At 34.8% G+C, this 18,171-nt stretch overlaps 1 protein-coding gene and 1 long non-coding RNA gene across 13 annotated transcripts in view; one reads left to right on the top strand and one right to left on the bottom strand.

Annotated features, from left to right (window-relative positions):
* The window catches only part of ADK (adenosine kinase), a 499,862-nt gene that overhangs the window by 117,825 nt on the left and 363,866 nt on the right, over positions 1-18,171 (bottom strand). The window lies entirely within an intron of this gene.
* Positions 1,153-14,426, top strand: LOC309604606. The gene is made up of 2 exons (XR_014230927.1): positions 1,153-7,190; positions 8,040-14,426. It is a non-coding gene; the product is annotated as an uncharacterized lncRNA (long non-coding RNA).

The raw sequence follows: 18,171 nt of genomic DNA, 5'->3' as shown, positions 1-18,171 counted from the left end.
TTAGGTGACTGTACATGTATGGGTCTATTTCTATCCTTTGTCTGTTAGCTTATCCTTAAGTCAATGCCACACTGGCTTAATTACTCTTGTTATATAGGATTGTCTTAATATAAAAAAAAATTTACCTAAAATCACTAGGTGTGTAACAGGAACTAACATAGTCTTGTAGGTCTATTATACTTCAAAAACAAACATACAGACAAACTCATAGAAAAAGAGACCAGATTTACATTTACAGAGGCAGGTGGTGGGGTGGGTGGGGAGAGAGGGGGAATTGGATGAAGGTAGTCAAAAGGTACTACAAACTTTCAGTTATAAGATAAATAAGTACTAGGGATGTAATAATAAATATGAATACAACATGATAAATATAATGAATACTGCTGTATATCATACACAAAAGTTGTTAAGAGAGTAATTCCTAAGAGTTCTCATCGTAAAAATTTTTTTCTATTTTTTTTTTAATTGGAGTATAAATGCTTTACAATGTTGTGTTAGTTTCTGCTGTACAGTGAAGTGAAACAGCTATATGTATACCTATATCCCCTCCCTCTTGGACCTCCCTCTCAATCCCCACCATCCCACCTATCTAGGTCGTCACAGAGCACCGAGCTGAGCTTCCTGTGCTTATAGCATGTTCCCGCTAGCTATCTATTTTATATATGGTAGTGTATATATGACAATCCTAATCTCCCAGTTTGTGACAGATATTCACTAAACTTATTGTGATAATCATTTCATGAGGTATATAAGTCAAATCATCATGCTGTATACCTTAAACTTACATAGTGCTGTACGTCAATTATATCTCAATAAAACCGTAAGAAAGGGCTTCCCTGGTGGCGCAGTGGTTGAGAGTCTGCCTGCCAATGCAGAGGACACGGGTTCGAGCCCTGGGCTGGGAAGATCCCACATGCCACGGAGCAGCTAAGCCTGTGCACCACAACTACTGAGCCCGCGCGTCTGGAGCCTGTGCTCCGCAACAAGAGGGGCTGCAACAGTGAGAGGCCCGCGCACGGCGATGAAGAGTGGCCCCCACTTGCCGCAACTAGAGAGGGCCCTCGCGCGGAAACGAAGACCCAGCACAGCCATAAAATAGATAAATGAATAAAATAAATAAACCCAAAGTTTAAAAAAAAAAAAAAAAAAAAAACCGTAAGAAAAAAGTTTACTTAATAAGTAATGCAATTATATTTGAGTATAGCACATTATAAACTAAGGTTCAAATGGATATTAATAAGTAAAAAGATGCAAATTAATTAAAAAGACTAAGGTTGTTATTAGTGTTCTCCAAATCAACCCACATTTACCCTATTCCTATTCCAATCTATTAAGCACAATGTAGCCATGTCAAAGCACAGATCTAATGTTACCACCACTGCCTAAAAAGCTCTAATATCTTCCTATTGTTGCAAGGGGGACAAGATCCAGGGGGGAGCAATTACGAGTATTTTGAAATAATCCAGGAAGTGATAATACCATCTTGAACTAGGAGGAAGATAGCAGACGTGGTATGAAGTAGTCAGATTTTCAATATATATTGAAGGTAGATTCAAAACAACTATTTTGATTAATGTGACAATGGTTATCAAAGCTCCTTTGACGGCAAGTCCCTGGATAGATGCTCCGACCTAAAATTGCCACTCAAGGTCTACAAACTAACAATGACAACTAGGCATCACAACCTTCTTTAAGATGTTCAAAGAATCCAGAAATAGTCTCAATCCTAATGTACACGGCATATCTACAGCTATCAGAAGCTCCATTATAACTTCAATGAATCAACATATAAATAATTTATACCTATTGATACTATACACATGAAACTATATGGGATAAAAGTAAATCTAAATACTTTTTTGCCTATCCTAATCTCTCCTTTCTCAAAGAATATTCAATCTACTATGTAAAGGAAATCACCCACATAAAAAGATAAAAAACCAAGTGTGACAGCCCAAAGAGAATTCTATAAACTCAGGGGGAAAATTAATGAACGAAGGAAAACTTCATAAAAGAAATTGTGTCACTCCCTCAAGACACAACATAACTCCATGTCGAACCTGGTCAGGTTTTTAAGACTACATCCTTATTTTATATAATTTCAGAACAAAGTACCTTCCCCTCATAATATTTGATTGTGTTGATACTTATAAATTAAGAAGTACCTTAATTAAATAATGTCTGTCACTCCTGCTTGACTGTAAAATCCATAAGGGTAGGGACCATAACTGTTCTTATTCACCTAAGTATCCCTAATGTGAATGAGACACAAAGTTTTTATCCTTATGGAGCATACTCCATTCTTACATTCAGTGGCTTTCTGAAGCCATTCCTTTTGTGTAAAACATCTTCTTTACTCCCTTCCATCACCTCTACCATGAAGGTTTCCTGAACACTCAATCTTCTGGTATGGCTGCCAGATGAAATACTAGATGCCCCGTTAAACGTGAATTTCATATATGTAATTAATAATTTTTTAGTGTAATTATGCCTCAAATATTGTGAATCCCATCTGAAATTCAAATTTAAATGGAAATCCTGTATTTCTCTACGCTGAATCTGGCACACTCATTATCTGGTACTTTTCCCCCTTTCCAAATTTCCATTTTAATTATATTCAGAATCATAGAGATTAACATAGAGATTAACCATAGAGATTAATTTAATTGTTGTCTTCTGTAGGATTTTTGTTTTGTTGCTCCATGTTGTAAGCACTTAACAAATACTTGATAGATGAATTCAGAAATCAAAATTACATTGAAAATTTATTTACAAAGATGTTCTTCCAAACTGTATTTGAATACTGAAAAAATCAGAAACATTAAAAACATTCAACAATACAAGACTAATAAAAATAAATGGTATTATACAGCAACCCCAAATGATACTTGAAGGACAATTAATGATGTTGGAAAATGACGAAAATATAATGCAAGTAGAAAAGGAGAAATAAAATTATAATAATGGAAATAATGTCAATTTGTTAAAACTTTGCATATATCAAAAGTTGGCTATACTCTTTGAAAATGCCAATGTCATGACAGAGAAAGACCAAGGAACTGTTCCAGATTAAAGGAAAACAAAGAGATATGACAAATAAAGGCAACGCACAATCTTGGATTGGATCTTGAAGTAGAAGAACAAAATTACTAGAAAGGACATTCCTGGAAGACAAGAAAAATTTGAATATATGCTGTGTATCAAAGGCAGAAAGAGAGAATGCTTAAAGCATATGGTAGAAATTAATTTGTACTCTTCTTACAACTCTTCTCTAATTTGAAATCATTTCAAAATAAAAAGTTTAAATATATGTATGGAAAAAAACACTGCAAGGAAACACAAAAATGTTTTGGAATAATTAATGCTGGATGATATAATGAATGTTGATTTTAATTTTTTTCTTAGCATGTTTCTATATTTTTCATTCTCTAAAATGAGCATGTATTATTATTATAGTTGGAAAATTGTTAAAAATCACTTAAAGGTACTTTGATGAAATATATAATTTTGACTTGTAAATTCATCATATTTATAAATTTCCAGAATAAAAATTTATTTTTAACATTATATTAAAGATCATTATAAAATAAATTAGAAAACTGAATACATCCTCAATTACTGTCTTAAGAATGAGGGGGTCCCAAAAGGTATCAAATCATCTGGAAGTTTGTCCATCTTCTTTTCCACTTCTATTTCTACTCTTCTCTCTACTATCCAGGATGTTCTATTTTCTCACAACACAGGTAATTTTTAAAGGCTCTACCTTGAAATTGATCTAGGCATGAGCAATCTTTCTAGAAACATTCCCTGTACTCATGTTACCTACTATACAAAGAGATAAAGGGAATCTGATAACTAAATCAGTGACATCTTAGGAGTATTTTTCTGATTGCTTAGAATAAAAGAAAAAGAAACAAAATCCAGAACTCAGTATAAATCTAACTGAGAGTAGCTAGACAAATAGAGATTAAAATATTTCTAGAAAAGGCCTAACTCTTCCCATGCTTTTGCCACACAGTAATTAATGCATTAAAATCACAGTTTAAAAGGCCCCTCCTAAATCCTCCCCTTTCCTAAATATTCCACTTCTTCCACTTGTTATTTGAAAAACAGTACCAAGTACCGTTCAGTTGTGACAACACTGCTTGATAGGTTTGTGTCTTTTCACCCATTTTGTAGCTGATCTAAACATCCTGAGCAACAAACAAAAGTTCTACTAATTCATTTTGTGGTATTCCTTATGGTGCATTTCGGGGTTCAGCATATCAAGAAATGTAAACTCTCAGTTTAGCATAACAAAAGGAAAATTTGATTATGAAGGAGTAAACTGAATTTACCTCCTAACCAGAATTTCCCTCCTGGAAGAGGCAAAAACTGAATAGGTCATTTTTATTTTATTTATTTACTTATTTTTAGCAGTCATGTTGCTTTATTTTTTTTTCTTTTTTTTTTATACAGCAGGTTCTTATTAGTCATCCATTTTATACATACTGGTGTATACATGTCAATCACAATCTCCCAATTCATCACACCCCCACCCCTACCTGCTGCCGCTTTTCCCCCTTGGGGTCCATACGTTTGTTCTCTACATCAGTGTCTCAACTTCTGCCCTGCAAACTGGTTCATCTCTACCATTATTCTAGGTTCCACATATACGCGTTAATATACGATATTTGTTTTTCTCTTTCTGACTTACTTGACTCTGTATGACAGTCTCTAGATCCATCCACGTCTCTACAAATGACCCAATTTTGTTCCTTTTATGGCTGAGGAATATTCCATTGTATATATGTACCACATCTTCTTTATCCATTCGTCTGTCAATGGGCATGTAGGTTGCTTCCATGACCTGGCTATTGTAAACAGTGCTGCAATGAACACTGGGGTGCATGTGTCTTTTTGAATTATGGTTTTCTCTGGGTATATGCCCGGTAGTGGGATTGCTGGGTCATATGGTAATTCTATTTTTAGTTTTTTTTTTTTTTTTAAACGTCTTTATTGAAGTATAATTGCTTTACAATGGTGTGTTAGTTTCTGCTTTATAACAAAGTGAATCAGTTATACATATACAATATGTTCCCATTTCTCTTCCCTCTTGCATCTCCCTCCCTCCCACCCTCCCCATCCCACCACTCTAGGTGGTCACAAAGCACTGAGCTGATCTCCCTGTGCTATGCGGCTGCTTCCCACTAGCTATCTATTTTACATTTGGTAGTGTATATATGTCCATGACACTCTCTCACCCTGTCACATTTCACCCCTCCCCCTCCCCATATCCTCAAGTCCATTCTCTAGTAGGTCTGTGTCTTTATTCCCATCTTGCCACTAGGTTCTTCATGGCTCTTTTCTTTTTTTCCTTAGATTCCATATATATGTGTTAGCATACTGTATTTGTTTTTCTCTTTCTGACTTACTTCACTCTGTATGACAGACTCTAACTCCATCCACCTCATTACAAATACCTCCATTTCATTTCTTTTTATGGCTGAGTAATATTCCATTGTATATATGTGCCACATCTTCTTTATCCATTCATCCGATGATGGACACTTAGGTTGCTTCCATGTCCTGGCTATTGTAAATAGAGCTGCAATGAACATTTTGGTACATGATTCTTTTTGAACTATGTTTTTCTCAGGGTATAAGCCCAGTAGTGGGATTGCTGGGTCGTATGGTAGTTCTATTTGTAGTTTTTAAAGGAACCTCCATACTGTTCTCCATAGTGGCTGTATCAATTTACATTCCCACCAACAGTGCAAGAGGGTTCCCTTTCCTCCACACCCTCTCCAGCATTTATTGTTTCTAGATTTTTTGATGATGGCCATTCTGACCGGTGTGAGATGATATCTCATTGTAGTTTTGATTTGCATTTCTCTAATGATTAATGATGTTGAGCATTCTTTCATGTGTCTGTTGGCAATCTGTATATCTTCTTTGGAGAAATGTCTATTTAGGTCTTCTGCCCATTTTTGGATTGGGTTGTTTGTGTTTTTAATATTGAGCTGCATGAGCTGTTTATGTATTTTGGAGATTAATCCTTTGTTGATTCGTTTGCAAATATTTTCTCGCATTCTGTCGGTTGTCTTTTCATCTTGTTTATGGTTTCCTTTGCTGTGCAAAAGCTTTTAAGTTTCATTAGGTCCCATTTGTTTATTTTTGGTTTTATTTCCATTACTCTAGGAGGTGGATCAAAAAAGATCTTGCTGTGATTTATGTCAGAGAGTGTTCTGCCTATACTTTCCTCTAAGAGTTTCATAGTGTCTGGTCTTACATTTAGGTCTTAATCCATTTTGAGTTTATTTTTGTGTATGGTGTTAGGGAGTGTTCTAATTTCATTCTTTTACATGTAGCTGTCCTGTTTTCCCAGCACCACTTATCGAAGAGACTGTCTTTTCTCCACTGTATATTGCCTCCTTTGTCATAGATTAGTTGACCATAGGTGTGTGGGTTTATCCCCAGGCTTTCCATCTTGTTCCATTGATCTATATTTCTTTTTCTGTGCCAGTACCATATTGTCTTGATTACTGTAGTAATCAAGTATAGTCTGAAGTCAGGGAGTCTGATTCCTCCAGCTCCGTTTTTTCCCCTCAAGACTGCTTTGGCTATTTGGGGTCTTTTGTGTCTCCACATAAATTTTAAGATTTTTTCTTCTAGTTCTGTAAAAAATGTCATTGGTAAGTTGATAGGGATTGCATTGAATCTGTAGATTGCTTTGGGTAGTATAGTCATTTTCACAATATTGATTCTTCCAATCCAAGAACATCGTATATCTCTCCATCTGTTGGTATCATCTTTAATTTCTTTCATCAGTGTCTTATAGTTTTCTGCACAAAGATCTTTTATCTCCCTAGGTAGGCCTAGGCATTTTATTCTTTTTGTTGCAATGGTAAATGGGAGTGTTTCCTTAATTTATCTTTCAGATTTTTCATCATTAGTGCATAGGAATGCAAGAGATTTCTGTTCATTAATTTTGCATCCTGCAACTTTACCAAATTCATTGATTAGCTCTAGTAGTTTTCTGGTGGCATCTTTAGGATTCTCTATGTATAGTATCATGTCATCTGCAAACAGTGACTATTTTACTTCTTCTTTTCCAATTTGTATTCCTTTTATTTCTTTTTCTTCTCTGATTGCTGCAGCTAGGACTTCCAAAAGTATGTTGAATAATAGTGGTGAGAGTGGGCCTCCTTGTGTTGTTCCTGATCTTAGAGGAAATGCTTTCAGTTTTTCACCATTGAGAATGATATTTGCTGTGGGTTGGTCGTATAAGGCCTTTATTATGTTGAGGTAGGTTCCCTCTATGCACACTTTCTGGAGAGTTTTTTATCATAAATGGGTGTTGAAATTTGTCAAAAGCTTTTTCTGCATCTATTGAGATGATCATATGGTTTTTATTCTTCAGTTTGTTAATATGGTGTATCACATTGATTGATTTGTGTATATTGAAGAATCCTTGCATCACTGGGATGAATCCCACTTGATCATGGTGTATGATCCTTTCAGTGTGCTGTTGGATTCTGTTTGCTAGTATTTTGTTGAGGATTTTTCCGTCTATATTCATCAGTGATAGTGGTCTGTAATTTTCTTTTTTGTAGTATCTTTGTCTGGTTTTGGTATCAGGGTGATGGTGGCCTCATAGAATGAGTTTGGGAGTGTTCCTTCCTCTGCAATTTTTTGGTGGAGTTTGAGAAGGATGGGTGTTAGCTCTTCTCTAAATGTTTGATAGAATTCACCTGTAAAGCCATCTGGTCCTGGACTTTTGTTTGTTGCAAGATTTTTAATCACAGTTTCAATTTCATTACTTGTGATTGGTCTGTTCATATTTTCTATTTCTTTCTGGTTCAGTCTTGGAAGGTTATACCTTTCTAAGAATTTGTCCATTTCTTCCAGGTTGTCCATTTTATTGGCATAGAGTTGCTTGTAGTAGTCTCTTAGGATGCTTTGTATTTCTGCAGTGTCGGTTGTAACTTCTCCTTTTTCATTTCTAATTTTATTGATTTGAGTCCTCTCCCTCTTTTTCTTGATGAGTCTGGCTAAAGGTTTATCAATTTTGTTTATCTTCTCAAAGAACCAGCTTTTAGTTTTATTGATCTTTGCTATTGTTTTCTTTGTTTCTATTTCATTTATTTCTGCTCTGATCTTTATGATTTCTCTCCTTCTGCTAACTTTGGGTTTTGTTTGTTCTTCTTTCTCTAGTTCCTTTAGGTTTAAGGTTAGATTGTTTATTAGAGATTTTTCTTGTTTCTTGAGGTAAGCTTGTATAGCTTATAAACTTCCCTCTTAGAACTGCTTTTGCTGCATCCCATAGGTCTTGGGTCGTCATATTTTCATTGTCATTTGTCTCTAGGTATTTTTTGATTTCCTCTTTGATTTCTTCAGTGATCTCTTGGTTATTTAGTAATGTATTGTTTAGCCTCCATGTGGTTGTGTTTTTTACGTTTTTTTTCCTGTAATTCATTTCTAATCTCATAGCACTGTGGTCAGAAAAGTTGCCTGATATGATTTCAATTTTCTTAAATTTACTGAGGCTTGATTTGTGACCTAAGATGTGATCTCTCCTGGAGAATGTTCCATGTGCACTTGAGAAGAAAGTGTAATCTGCTGTTTTGGATGGAATGTCCTATAAATATCAATTAAATCTATCTGGTCTATTGTGTCATTTAAAGCTTTTGTTTCCTTAGTAATTTTCTGTTTGGATGATCTGTCCATTGGTGTAAGTGGGGTGTTAAAGTCCCCCACTATTATTGTGTTACTGTCGATTTCCTCTTTTATAGCTGTTAGCAGCTGCCTTATGTATTGAGGTGCTTCTATGTTGGGTGCATAAGTATTTATAATTGTTATATATTCTTCTTGGATTGATCCCTTGATCATTACGTAATGTCCTTCCTTGTCTCTTGTAACATTCTTTATTTTAAAGTCTATTTTATCTGATATGAGTATTGCTACTCCAGTTTTCTTTTGATTTCCATTTGCATGGAATATCTTTTTCCATCCCCTCACTTTCAGTATGTATGTGTCCCTAGGTCTGAAGTGGGTCTCTTGTAGACAGCATATAGATGGGTCTTGTTTTTGTATCCATTCAGCGAGCCTGTGTCTTTTGGTTGGAGCATTTAATCCATTCACGTTTAAGGTAATTATTGATATGCATGTTCCCATGACCATTTTCTTAATTGTTTTGGGTTTGGTTTTGCAGGTCCTTTTCTTCTCTTGTGTTTCCCACTTAGTGAAGTTCCTTTAGCATTTGTTGTAGAGCTGGTTTGGTGGTGCCGAATTCTCTTAGCTTTTGCTTGTCTGTAAAGCTTTTGATTTCTCCATCGAATCTGAATGAGATCCTTGCCGGGTAGAGTAGTCTTGGTTGTAGGTTCCACCCTTTCGTCACTTTAGATATGTCATGCCACTCCCTTCTGGCTTGTAGAGTTTCTGTTGAGAAATCAGCTGTTAACATATGGGAGTTCCCTTGCATGTTATTTGTCGTTTTTTTCGTTGCTGCTTTCAATAATGTTTCTTTGTCTTTACTTTTTGCCAATTTGATTACTATCTGTCTCAGCATGTTTCTCCTTGGGTTTATCCTGTATGGGACTCGCTGCGCTTCCTGGACTTGGCTGCCTATTTCCTTTCCCACGTTAGGGAAGTTTTTGACTATAATCTCTTCAAATATTTTCTCGGTTCCTTTCTCTCTCTCTTCTCCTTCTCAGACCACTATAATGTGAATGTTGTTGCATTTAATGTTGTCCCAGAGGTCTCTTAGGCTGTCTTCATTTCTTTTCATTCTTTTTTCTTTATTCTGTTCTGTAGCAGTGAATTCCACCATGCTGTTTTCCAGGTCACTTATCCATTCTTCTGCCTCAGTTATTCTGCTACTGATTTCTTCTAGTGTAGTTTTCATTTCAGCTATTGTATTGTTCATCTCTGTTTGTTTGTTGTTTAATTCTTCTAGATCTTTGTTAAACATTTCTTGCATCTTCTTGATCTTTGCTTCTATTCTTTTTCCGAGGTCCTGGATCATCTTCACTATCATTATTCTGAATTGTTTTTTGGAAGGTTGCCTATCTCCACTTCATTTAGTTGTTTTTCTGGGGTTTTATCTTGTTCCTTCATCTGGTACATAGCCCTCTGCCTTTTCATCTTGTCTATCTTTCTGTGAATGTGGTTTTTGTTCCACAGGCTGCAGGATTGTAGTTCATCTTGCTTCTGCTCGAAGAGGTCATTTTTAAATTAATACCATGCTGAGAGAAAAACGTGTGTTTCCCCATGTTGTAAAAAATTAATTTTGTACAAACTATCAACCCTAGTTGGCTTGATGCTGTAATAAAAGAACTCTATTTGTGAAATTAAGAATTCTAACTTAATATGAATAATTAGTACTAATATGAATAAATTAGTACTAATATCCACTCTATTAACTAATATCTCCATACTTAATATTTAGTTTTATTCAGGTCAGTTACTGAAAACACACATCTCCTCTCAAAATGTATTATTCATTATATAATGTTCAAAAGGAATAGTAATTTAACATTATAACAACAGTCATGGGGACAGCATACCTATTTGGCTTAAAAATATCTAATATCAATCCTATGAGCAGTCATATTTTAGAAAGAATGTTAGGACACCCTTCCAAGGAAAAGGAATTGAAAATAGGAGGAACCAATCATTTCTTGACTATAGGAAAAGATGATAGGTTTAAATCTTCTGTTTTTTAGATAGCGAAATGTGAAAAGAGGGAGCTGAAGTTTCAGTTCCCTGGTCTCCCTTCTCTACAGTATGGATTGAAACCAGAGAGTAAGAGGGCTGACAAAATACTTTTGGTGGAAACCAGGGTCCCCTGGGCTTGTGAAATTAGTACAGGGTTACCACAAAATTGAGGCTCTTAAAACGATTCACATGGACTGGGACCTCTAAGCTGGACCTGAACTCCATACGTGAAAACACATTGCAGATTCTTATTTTGAAAAAAGTTGAGAGGAAAAAGATGGTGATAAGTGAGTGACTGTGTAACAGCAGTGTTAACATTCTAAAAAGATTTTAGAATACAGATGTAGAACACAGTGCCTGATGTAGAATATGCTCTCAATAAATCGTGGTCAAACTGAAGGACAATATTATATTACCTAAAAATATTTTAAATGTGTTAGATACAGTCTAAAATAGTTACAAATTTTAGTTTGGTGGATTCAGATTTAAGATCAAATTTTAAATCCTAAATCTTTCTAAGATCAAAAGTGGTGATCAAGCAGGACAATCATATTTAAAAAGACAACTATTCTCTGTAATTTTCAAAGGTTCAAACTCTCCCAGCAAAGGAAAAAACTCATTCATTCATTTATTGAATGTTTAATAAATACATATTATTTGTTAGGCAGTAGGACTATAATAATGAACAGAAGTCTGCTGTAAAGGAATACATTAGTGTAAGAGAAAATACATTAACAAGTAATTACTAAACAATGTAAGTATTAAGAAAAAAATGTCTTATAATTACACACAAAATATCAAAAAATCAAATTTATAAAATGACTAAGTGAATGAGGGTGGAGGGGGGAGGAGAAGGAGAGGAGAAGGTGAGGGAAGTAATATATGAACTGAGTTTTAATGGATAAGTAGAAGTTAGTCATACAGAGTTGGAGAGGGGTAAGGATAAAGATAGAAGGATTAGAATATGAAAAGACATGAAGGCAAAAATAAATATGGTGCATTCTGGAAAACATGAGTAGTTAGGTAGTGCAGGAGAAAGAGGGATTTGTAGGAGAAAAGAAAATGAAGATAAAAATATAGGATCAGAAAATAAAACTATATGATGAGGATTCATTCATATTCATTGAATGATTTTAGACAAACAAGGAAAAATGAGATGGAAGTCTTTACAGTCTATACCTTAAAAAATTATCACTTTTTTATTTTTTAGATTATTTTTCCTGTGCTAAAATGAATTGGCTGATAGGTGCTGAATCAAGTTATAGTCTTAATTCAGTTTAATTCTTGCAGCAACCAAGTTTTTGAAATAAGGCTAGAATCGGACACTTCTAATGAATTCTATTTGATGGCAGTGCCTTAAGAATAGTTAATATTCAAACATTAAAATAACCCCATTAGAAAAAAAATTCACATATACTGCTGTTGGGAATGAAAATATTCACATATACTGCTGTTGTATCTTTCGTGGAGAGGAATTTGGCAGTATCTAACAAAACTACACATGCACTTATTCTGTGACCCAACAATCCCACCTCTAGGAAGTTACTCTGAAGAAATACCTCTAACAACATAAAAACATGCATGCACAAGATTATTTATTGAAAGATTGTTTTTAACTGCAAAATACTGTAAAGAACCTACATGTCCATAACAAGAGGGTGATTGAATAAACTATAGTACATTCACATAGTTGGGTAAATACAACTATGAAAAAGATGAGAAAGATCTCTATGAGTTTTTATGGAATGACTTCTAAGATATATTTAAGCAAAATCAACAAACAAACATTTCTAAGATATATTTAAGCAAACAAACAAAAAACCCAAAAAACAAAAACAAAGTGCAAAGAGAACCTACAGTGTGCTATATTTCATGTAACAAAGAAGGAGATATGAAAAAATATACATTCTGCTGGTTATCCGTGCTAAGAGAAATATAGGAATGTGAGTCAGATTATGCACAGGGTAGGTGGGAAGAAACAAAGGAAGAAAGAAGCAGAGAGAGAAGAGGTCCTGGGACACTTCTGAGGAAATTTTTTGGTATAGTTCTTATGTTTAGAACCATGTAAATGTGTCGCATGCTTAAAAAAAAAAACTGTACACAAATACTGAATTCTAGTTCATAAATATGTTTTTCTCAGCAAGTATTAGTTATCTATTATTGCATGACAAATTACTCCAAAACTTGGTGAGTTAAAACAACAAACACGTTATCTCATAGTTTCTACACATCAGGAATTTAGGCATGGTTTTGCTAGGTGCCTCTTAATCAAGGTCTTTCACAAGGCTGCTAACAAAGTATAGGCCAGGGCTGCAGTCATCTTATGTTTGATTAAGGGAACATTTGCTTCCGAGTTCATTTATGCTCATTCATGTAACTCTCAGGTCCTCATTGGCTACTGATTTGGGGATATCAGTTCTTGACATATGAGTCTCTCTTTAAGGGCAACTCAAAGCATGGCAGCTTGCCTTCCCAAGAGTGAAGGCTCCAGGGACTTCCCTGGTGGTCCAGTGGTTAAGACTTCACCTTCCAATGCAAGGGGTGTGGGTTTGATCCCTGGTCAGGGAGCTAAGATCCCACATGCCTCGGGGCCAAAAAACCAAAACATAAAACAGAATCAATATTGTAACAAATTCAATAAACACTTTAAAAATGGTCCACCATCAAAAAAATCTTAAAAAAAAAAAGAATGGGGGCTCCAAGAGAAAGTGAGCAAGAGAGGGAAAATGAGACAGAAGTCATAGAACTTTTGTAATCTAGCTTTGGAAATGACATGTCATCACTTTTGCCATATTCTATTTGTTATAAGTTACTAGCTCCCAGCCCCACAGTCAAAAAGAGAGAACTACATGAGATCATAAATACCAGTAGAAAGGGATCAAAGGGGAATATTTTATAGGATGTCTATCATAGTCCGTCTTCTAGCCCCTAATTCATGTCCCTCCTGCATACAAAATACACTCACCTTCTCCTAAGGGTGGTTTTGCAATTCTGAAACTATAGGTATTTTAGATTTGAGCAAATTAGTCATTAAATTGCAGATAATGAAAGCCAGGTCTTACTGCCAAGGAAAGGAAATATGAATAAGGAAAGAAGGAAGTTTAGATTTAACCTTGTGATGCTGGATTGCAATCTGAGTTTTCCTTTCAGCCTCATGATTTTTAATACAAATATAGCCAGGTAGGTAGGTAGGTAGACAGACAAATATAAAAGTGTGTATACACACACACACACACACACACACACACATATATTTCTTAGGTCTGTTTGCTTAGAGGGCCCAGAAGATACCCAGTAGCACTGAGCACACCTAGTTCCCAGCTCTTGGTTTCTAAGTACAATTTCTAATAAACCAGTCTTCAAGGAACCAGAACTCTACGAAGAAACAGATGATTCCAGGGCTGAGACAGGCAAAAATACAAGATGAACTTGGAACAACTTGTGGTGCCAGGAAGTAAAGAAGTGCTAAAAAATTAATCAGGGCGTGTCAAAAGAACAGAGGAGCCAAGATGAGGGAGCTCCTAATGGCCAAAACTGAGATAAATGGAGAAACAATTAATGATTTTAAAAGGATTATAGCCCATAGAATAAATATCCATAAATTATACTGATATAAACAAATAAATTAATAAGTGGAGAGGGAGCATTTCTTCCTTACACAGAATTCCAATTAATAAATTTAAGAGGGACTTCCCTGGTGGTCTGGTGGTTAAGAATCCGTCTTGCAATGCAGGGGACGCCGGTTCGATCCCTGGTTGGGGAACTAAGATCCCACATGCTGCGGGGCAACTAAGCCCACACACCACAACTACTGAGCCCTGCGCCACAACCAGAGAGCCCACGTGCTGCAACTACAGAGCCCACACACTCTGGAGCCCAAGCACCACAACTAGAGAGAAGCCTGTGCACTGCAACAAAGAGGCCGTGTGCTGCAACTAAGACCCAATGCAGCCAAAAAAAGAGAAAATAATAATAAAAAATAAATAAATATTTTAAAAAATGTAGAAGAAACGATGGGAATAGAAAAATCACCATTTGGTAAACACGCAGTAAGTGCTGGAGGCAGTAAGTGCTGGAGGCAAGAATTATCAATGAATGCTAAAAGTAGTGGGTGAAAGTACATTGAAAACACAAAATATGTACATAATCTCTTGTAAATATTTCCCAAGATAATTATTATTTAAATTAAAAGGGAAAAATGGTAACTTTAAAGTGCGTACACTGGATCAACATCTTCTTAACCAAGTGATCAAAGTCAATATCATCAGTAATGAGACAAGCTGAAATCTTGATATAATGTATGAAAAAAGACAACAGCATTTTGAGGTATTCTTGTCAAAAAGAATTATGAAAAAATATCAGTTAATCCTACCTCGAAGGACCTTCCATACAATACAAAATAACTGGCCTGTACTTTTCAAAAGTGTAATAGTCATAAAAGACAAAGAAATATGAAGAAATTGCTCCAGATTAAAGAAACTAAGGAAACATGGTAAGTAAATGATAACTGAGATCCTGGATTGGATCTGGATCAGAAAAAGGAGGTTAGGAGTATTTCAAATGTGGACATTTACATAACTATTTTAGAATCATCAAAGCTAAGAAATTACTGTTGATAAAATACTATTAACTAATCTATAAAACCTATTTAAAATTTGCCAATTATCCTCCTAATGTCAAAGAAGAAAGGCACAGAAAAATTCAAGCTGAGTCAAAAAACGGATTTTCTAAATATAGTCCTGGGCTCCTTCTTCTGTGATATAAATTTAGTTTTTATTTACAAGCATAAGTCAATTTCATTATAATTTTAGTAATAAGAAAATTTTTAAATTCATTAAATAGAAAGTTTAAATATTAACTCATTACCTTTATATCATGGCATACTAGACAAATAATACTAAAATAGTCACAAATTTATAGTACAGTATCTAAAACATTCAAATAAAAAGAGTAATTGAAATACTGAATAACACAGAAAGACATCTGCATAAAATATGATTATCTCCACAGCAATTCAAACCATTTCAAATTACAGGGTTTTGTTTTTTTTTTTTAAGCCAATGATGAGTTTGGGAATGATTTGAAAACCTTTCATCATTAGAGAGGCAGTGTAGCTTGGTAAGGGGAGGGAGATGAAGGGAGTAAGCAAGGAAGGGTATGTTGGTGGGGACTGGAAGAGAAAAGGAGAGAGTTAAGTAGAAAGGAAGGAAGAGACACACAAAGCTTACAGTTAAATAGCCTTTGGCTCTTTCCAAATCCTTCCCACAGCACATCTTTACAACATGCCACTGACATTAGAAGACTCCCTTGTGCTACAGTGAATCTCATTTTTTTTTTTTTTCCAGGTGAGTAAAATATATCAGAAACACCCAAAGGAGAAAGTTGAATCCAGGAGCTAAGCAGCAATCTTACAATGCCACAGCCCTATCTTAATTGAAATTTCATTATCCTTAGCAGAAAATACATCAGAATTTTATATGAGCACCATAAGTTTTAATTTTTTTGAAGGGGTTACGTATCTTCTCTGAAACATCATTTCCCACTTCCCTGGATTGATCTTATAACAACCTTAGATTTTTATCTGTATCATAGGCTCCTCTCACTTTGTTTGCTTATAGTAAAGAGAGAGGAATGGAAAGATCTATAAGAAGAGTCTCAGGAAGGTGACTTCCATCTTTCCTTGGAAGAAACTAGGCACTTTTGTATAATTACAAGGGTAGAATTACCATTTTAGGTATAGCCCTATTCCCCACATTCATGTTGGAAACACCTTCATATGAGGAAAGAAAAGACCATCTCTTCTCCCGTCAGAATATGGATCTGGTGACAGCCTGCCTCTCTGAAAATGTCTGGAAATCATGTATCTTAAGGAATTAGATTTAACAAAAAGATGTAACAATTCAAAAAGGAATTCCCTGAGGATAAAATGTACAGACTTAGAGAGAAAGGAAGTTTTTCCCATAATTAAAAATAATACCTTTATGAAGAACAGTAAGTCTCCTAACCAAAGAGAGACTATCTGGATGAAGATGTATGCATTCATAGCACTTATTATATTTGGTGCACATAATTTAAAGATTTACACAGATTTTCATAGTGAAACAGCAAATGACATCTTTCTATAGACGCTGACAGACTACTTCAGATAAGACAGAGTTTACCAAAGGTTATTTACAATTAAAGCACTATTGCTGTTTTCCAATTATTAATTTTTATATTGTTATTTTAAAAAGAATCAATGGCTATTAGAAAGATTAAGGATTTAACAGTGTAAACAATAAATATCAATAAATGTCCCCCTCCTCTCCCAGCAAACTACGTAAAAGAAGAAAAAGTTAACCTAATCCATCTGCTTTAGTAAAAAGATGATCAGGGTTTACTTATAAGGAGACACAGCCATTACTCAGGTTTAGAAAACATGGATTCAAGTAATTAAAGCCAATTATTCATTTCTTTCAGAATGTCCCGATGCATCATGTAGCATTCCTGTTTTTGGCTATACATCACTATCCTAATATGATTTAAGAGCTACTCAGCCACAACAGAAACAACAACAAAAAAACTGCAGAATTTTGTATATTGCTTTGTAATTCATTCATTGATAAGGGATATTTTTTTAAAAAGTTAAATCATCACTTAGGAAAGAGACAGTAATTTCAATTTTCCTAGTCTGCACTAGAGGTTTTTAACATACTGAATCCTCTGTAGGATCAATAGGTTTAAAATGGATTTCCCTGAAAGAAAATGTACAGTGTGGGAATAATGCCAGCAGAAGGATGGATGAAACAGAGTAACACATAATCTTTATAAACAGAAATCATCTGTGAGATTCAAAACACTAGGTCTATGTGGGATAGTTTTATCTAAAATGTAGCATTCTTAATATGTATGAAATAATTAAACTGAATTCTGCCCAATTTTCAAGTTGTATTTTACTGTTTAAACTCTATCTTAAAGCGCATTGTACGGGTAATGTGACGTTTCACTGTGGAATTAAGTGGTAACTCTTGACAAAGCAGTTATTATCATGAGATAATTGACCTTGTTTGAGAGTTAAGTATCCTGAAGCAAAGTTGAGTGTACTTAATCCTGGCAGGTTAATTATCTAGTCATTATGGAGCCTTGAAAAGTATTACTCTTAAGAACCATTTGCAAGATGACACTATTCAAAAAAAGTTCTTAATTTAATAAAAATGAAAAACAAGAATAATCAAGTTCTTTAGTCATGTACTGCTAGATTATGACTACAAAGCAGACTGCATTAGCAGGCATCAATGAATATAATTACCTGCATGTAGAATGTCCTTTTTTAAGCTGAGTCTAGGTAACAAATGGTTGTCTAGGTAACAAATGGTTGTCGCAGAAGGGAAATGCTTTAAACTTTGAAGATGTCAGAAACAAATTAAAAATACAATGTAACATTTAAATAATTTATATATTATGGTAGTTTCAAAACTACCTTAACAAGGACAA

Source organism: Balaenoptera borealis (assembly GCF_965194805.1).
Source record: "Balaenoptera borealis genome assembly, chromosome: 10".
Taxonomy (NCBI): domain Eukaryota; kingdom Metazoa; phylum Chordata; class Mammalia; order Artiodactyla; family Balaenopteridae; genus Balaenoptera; species Balaenoptera borealis.
Note: the sequence above shows the minus strand (reverse complement) of the source record. Positions and strands in the feature narration are given on the sequence as shown.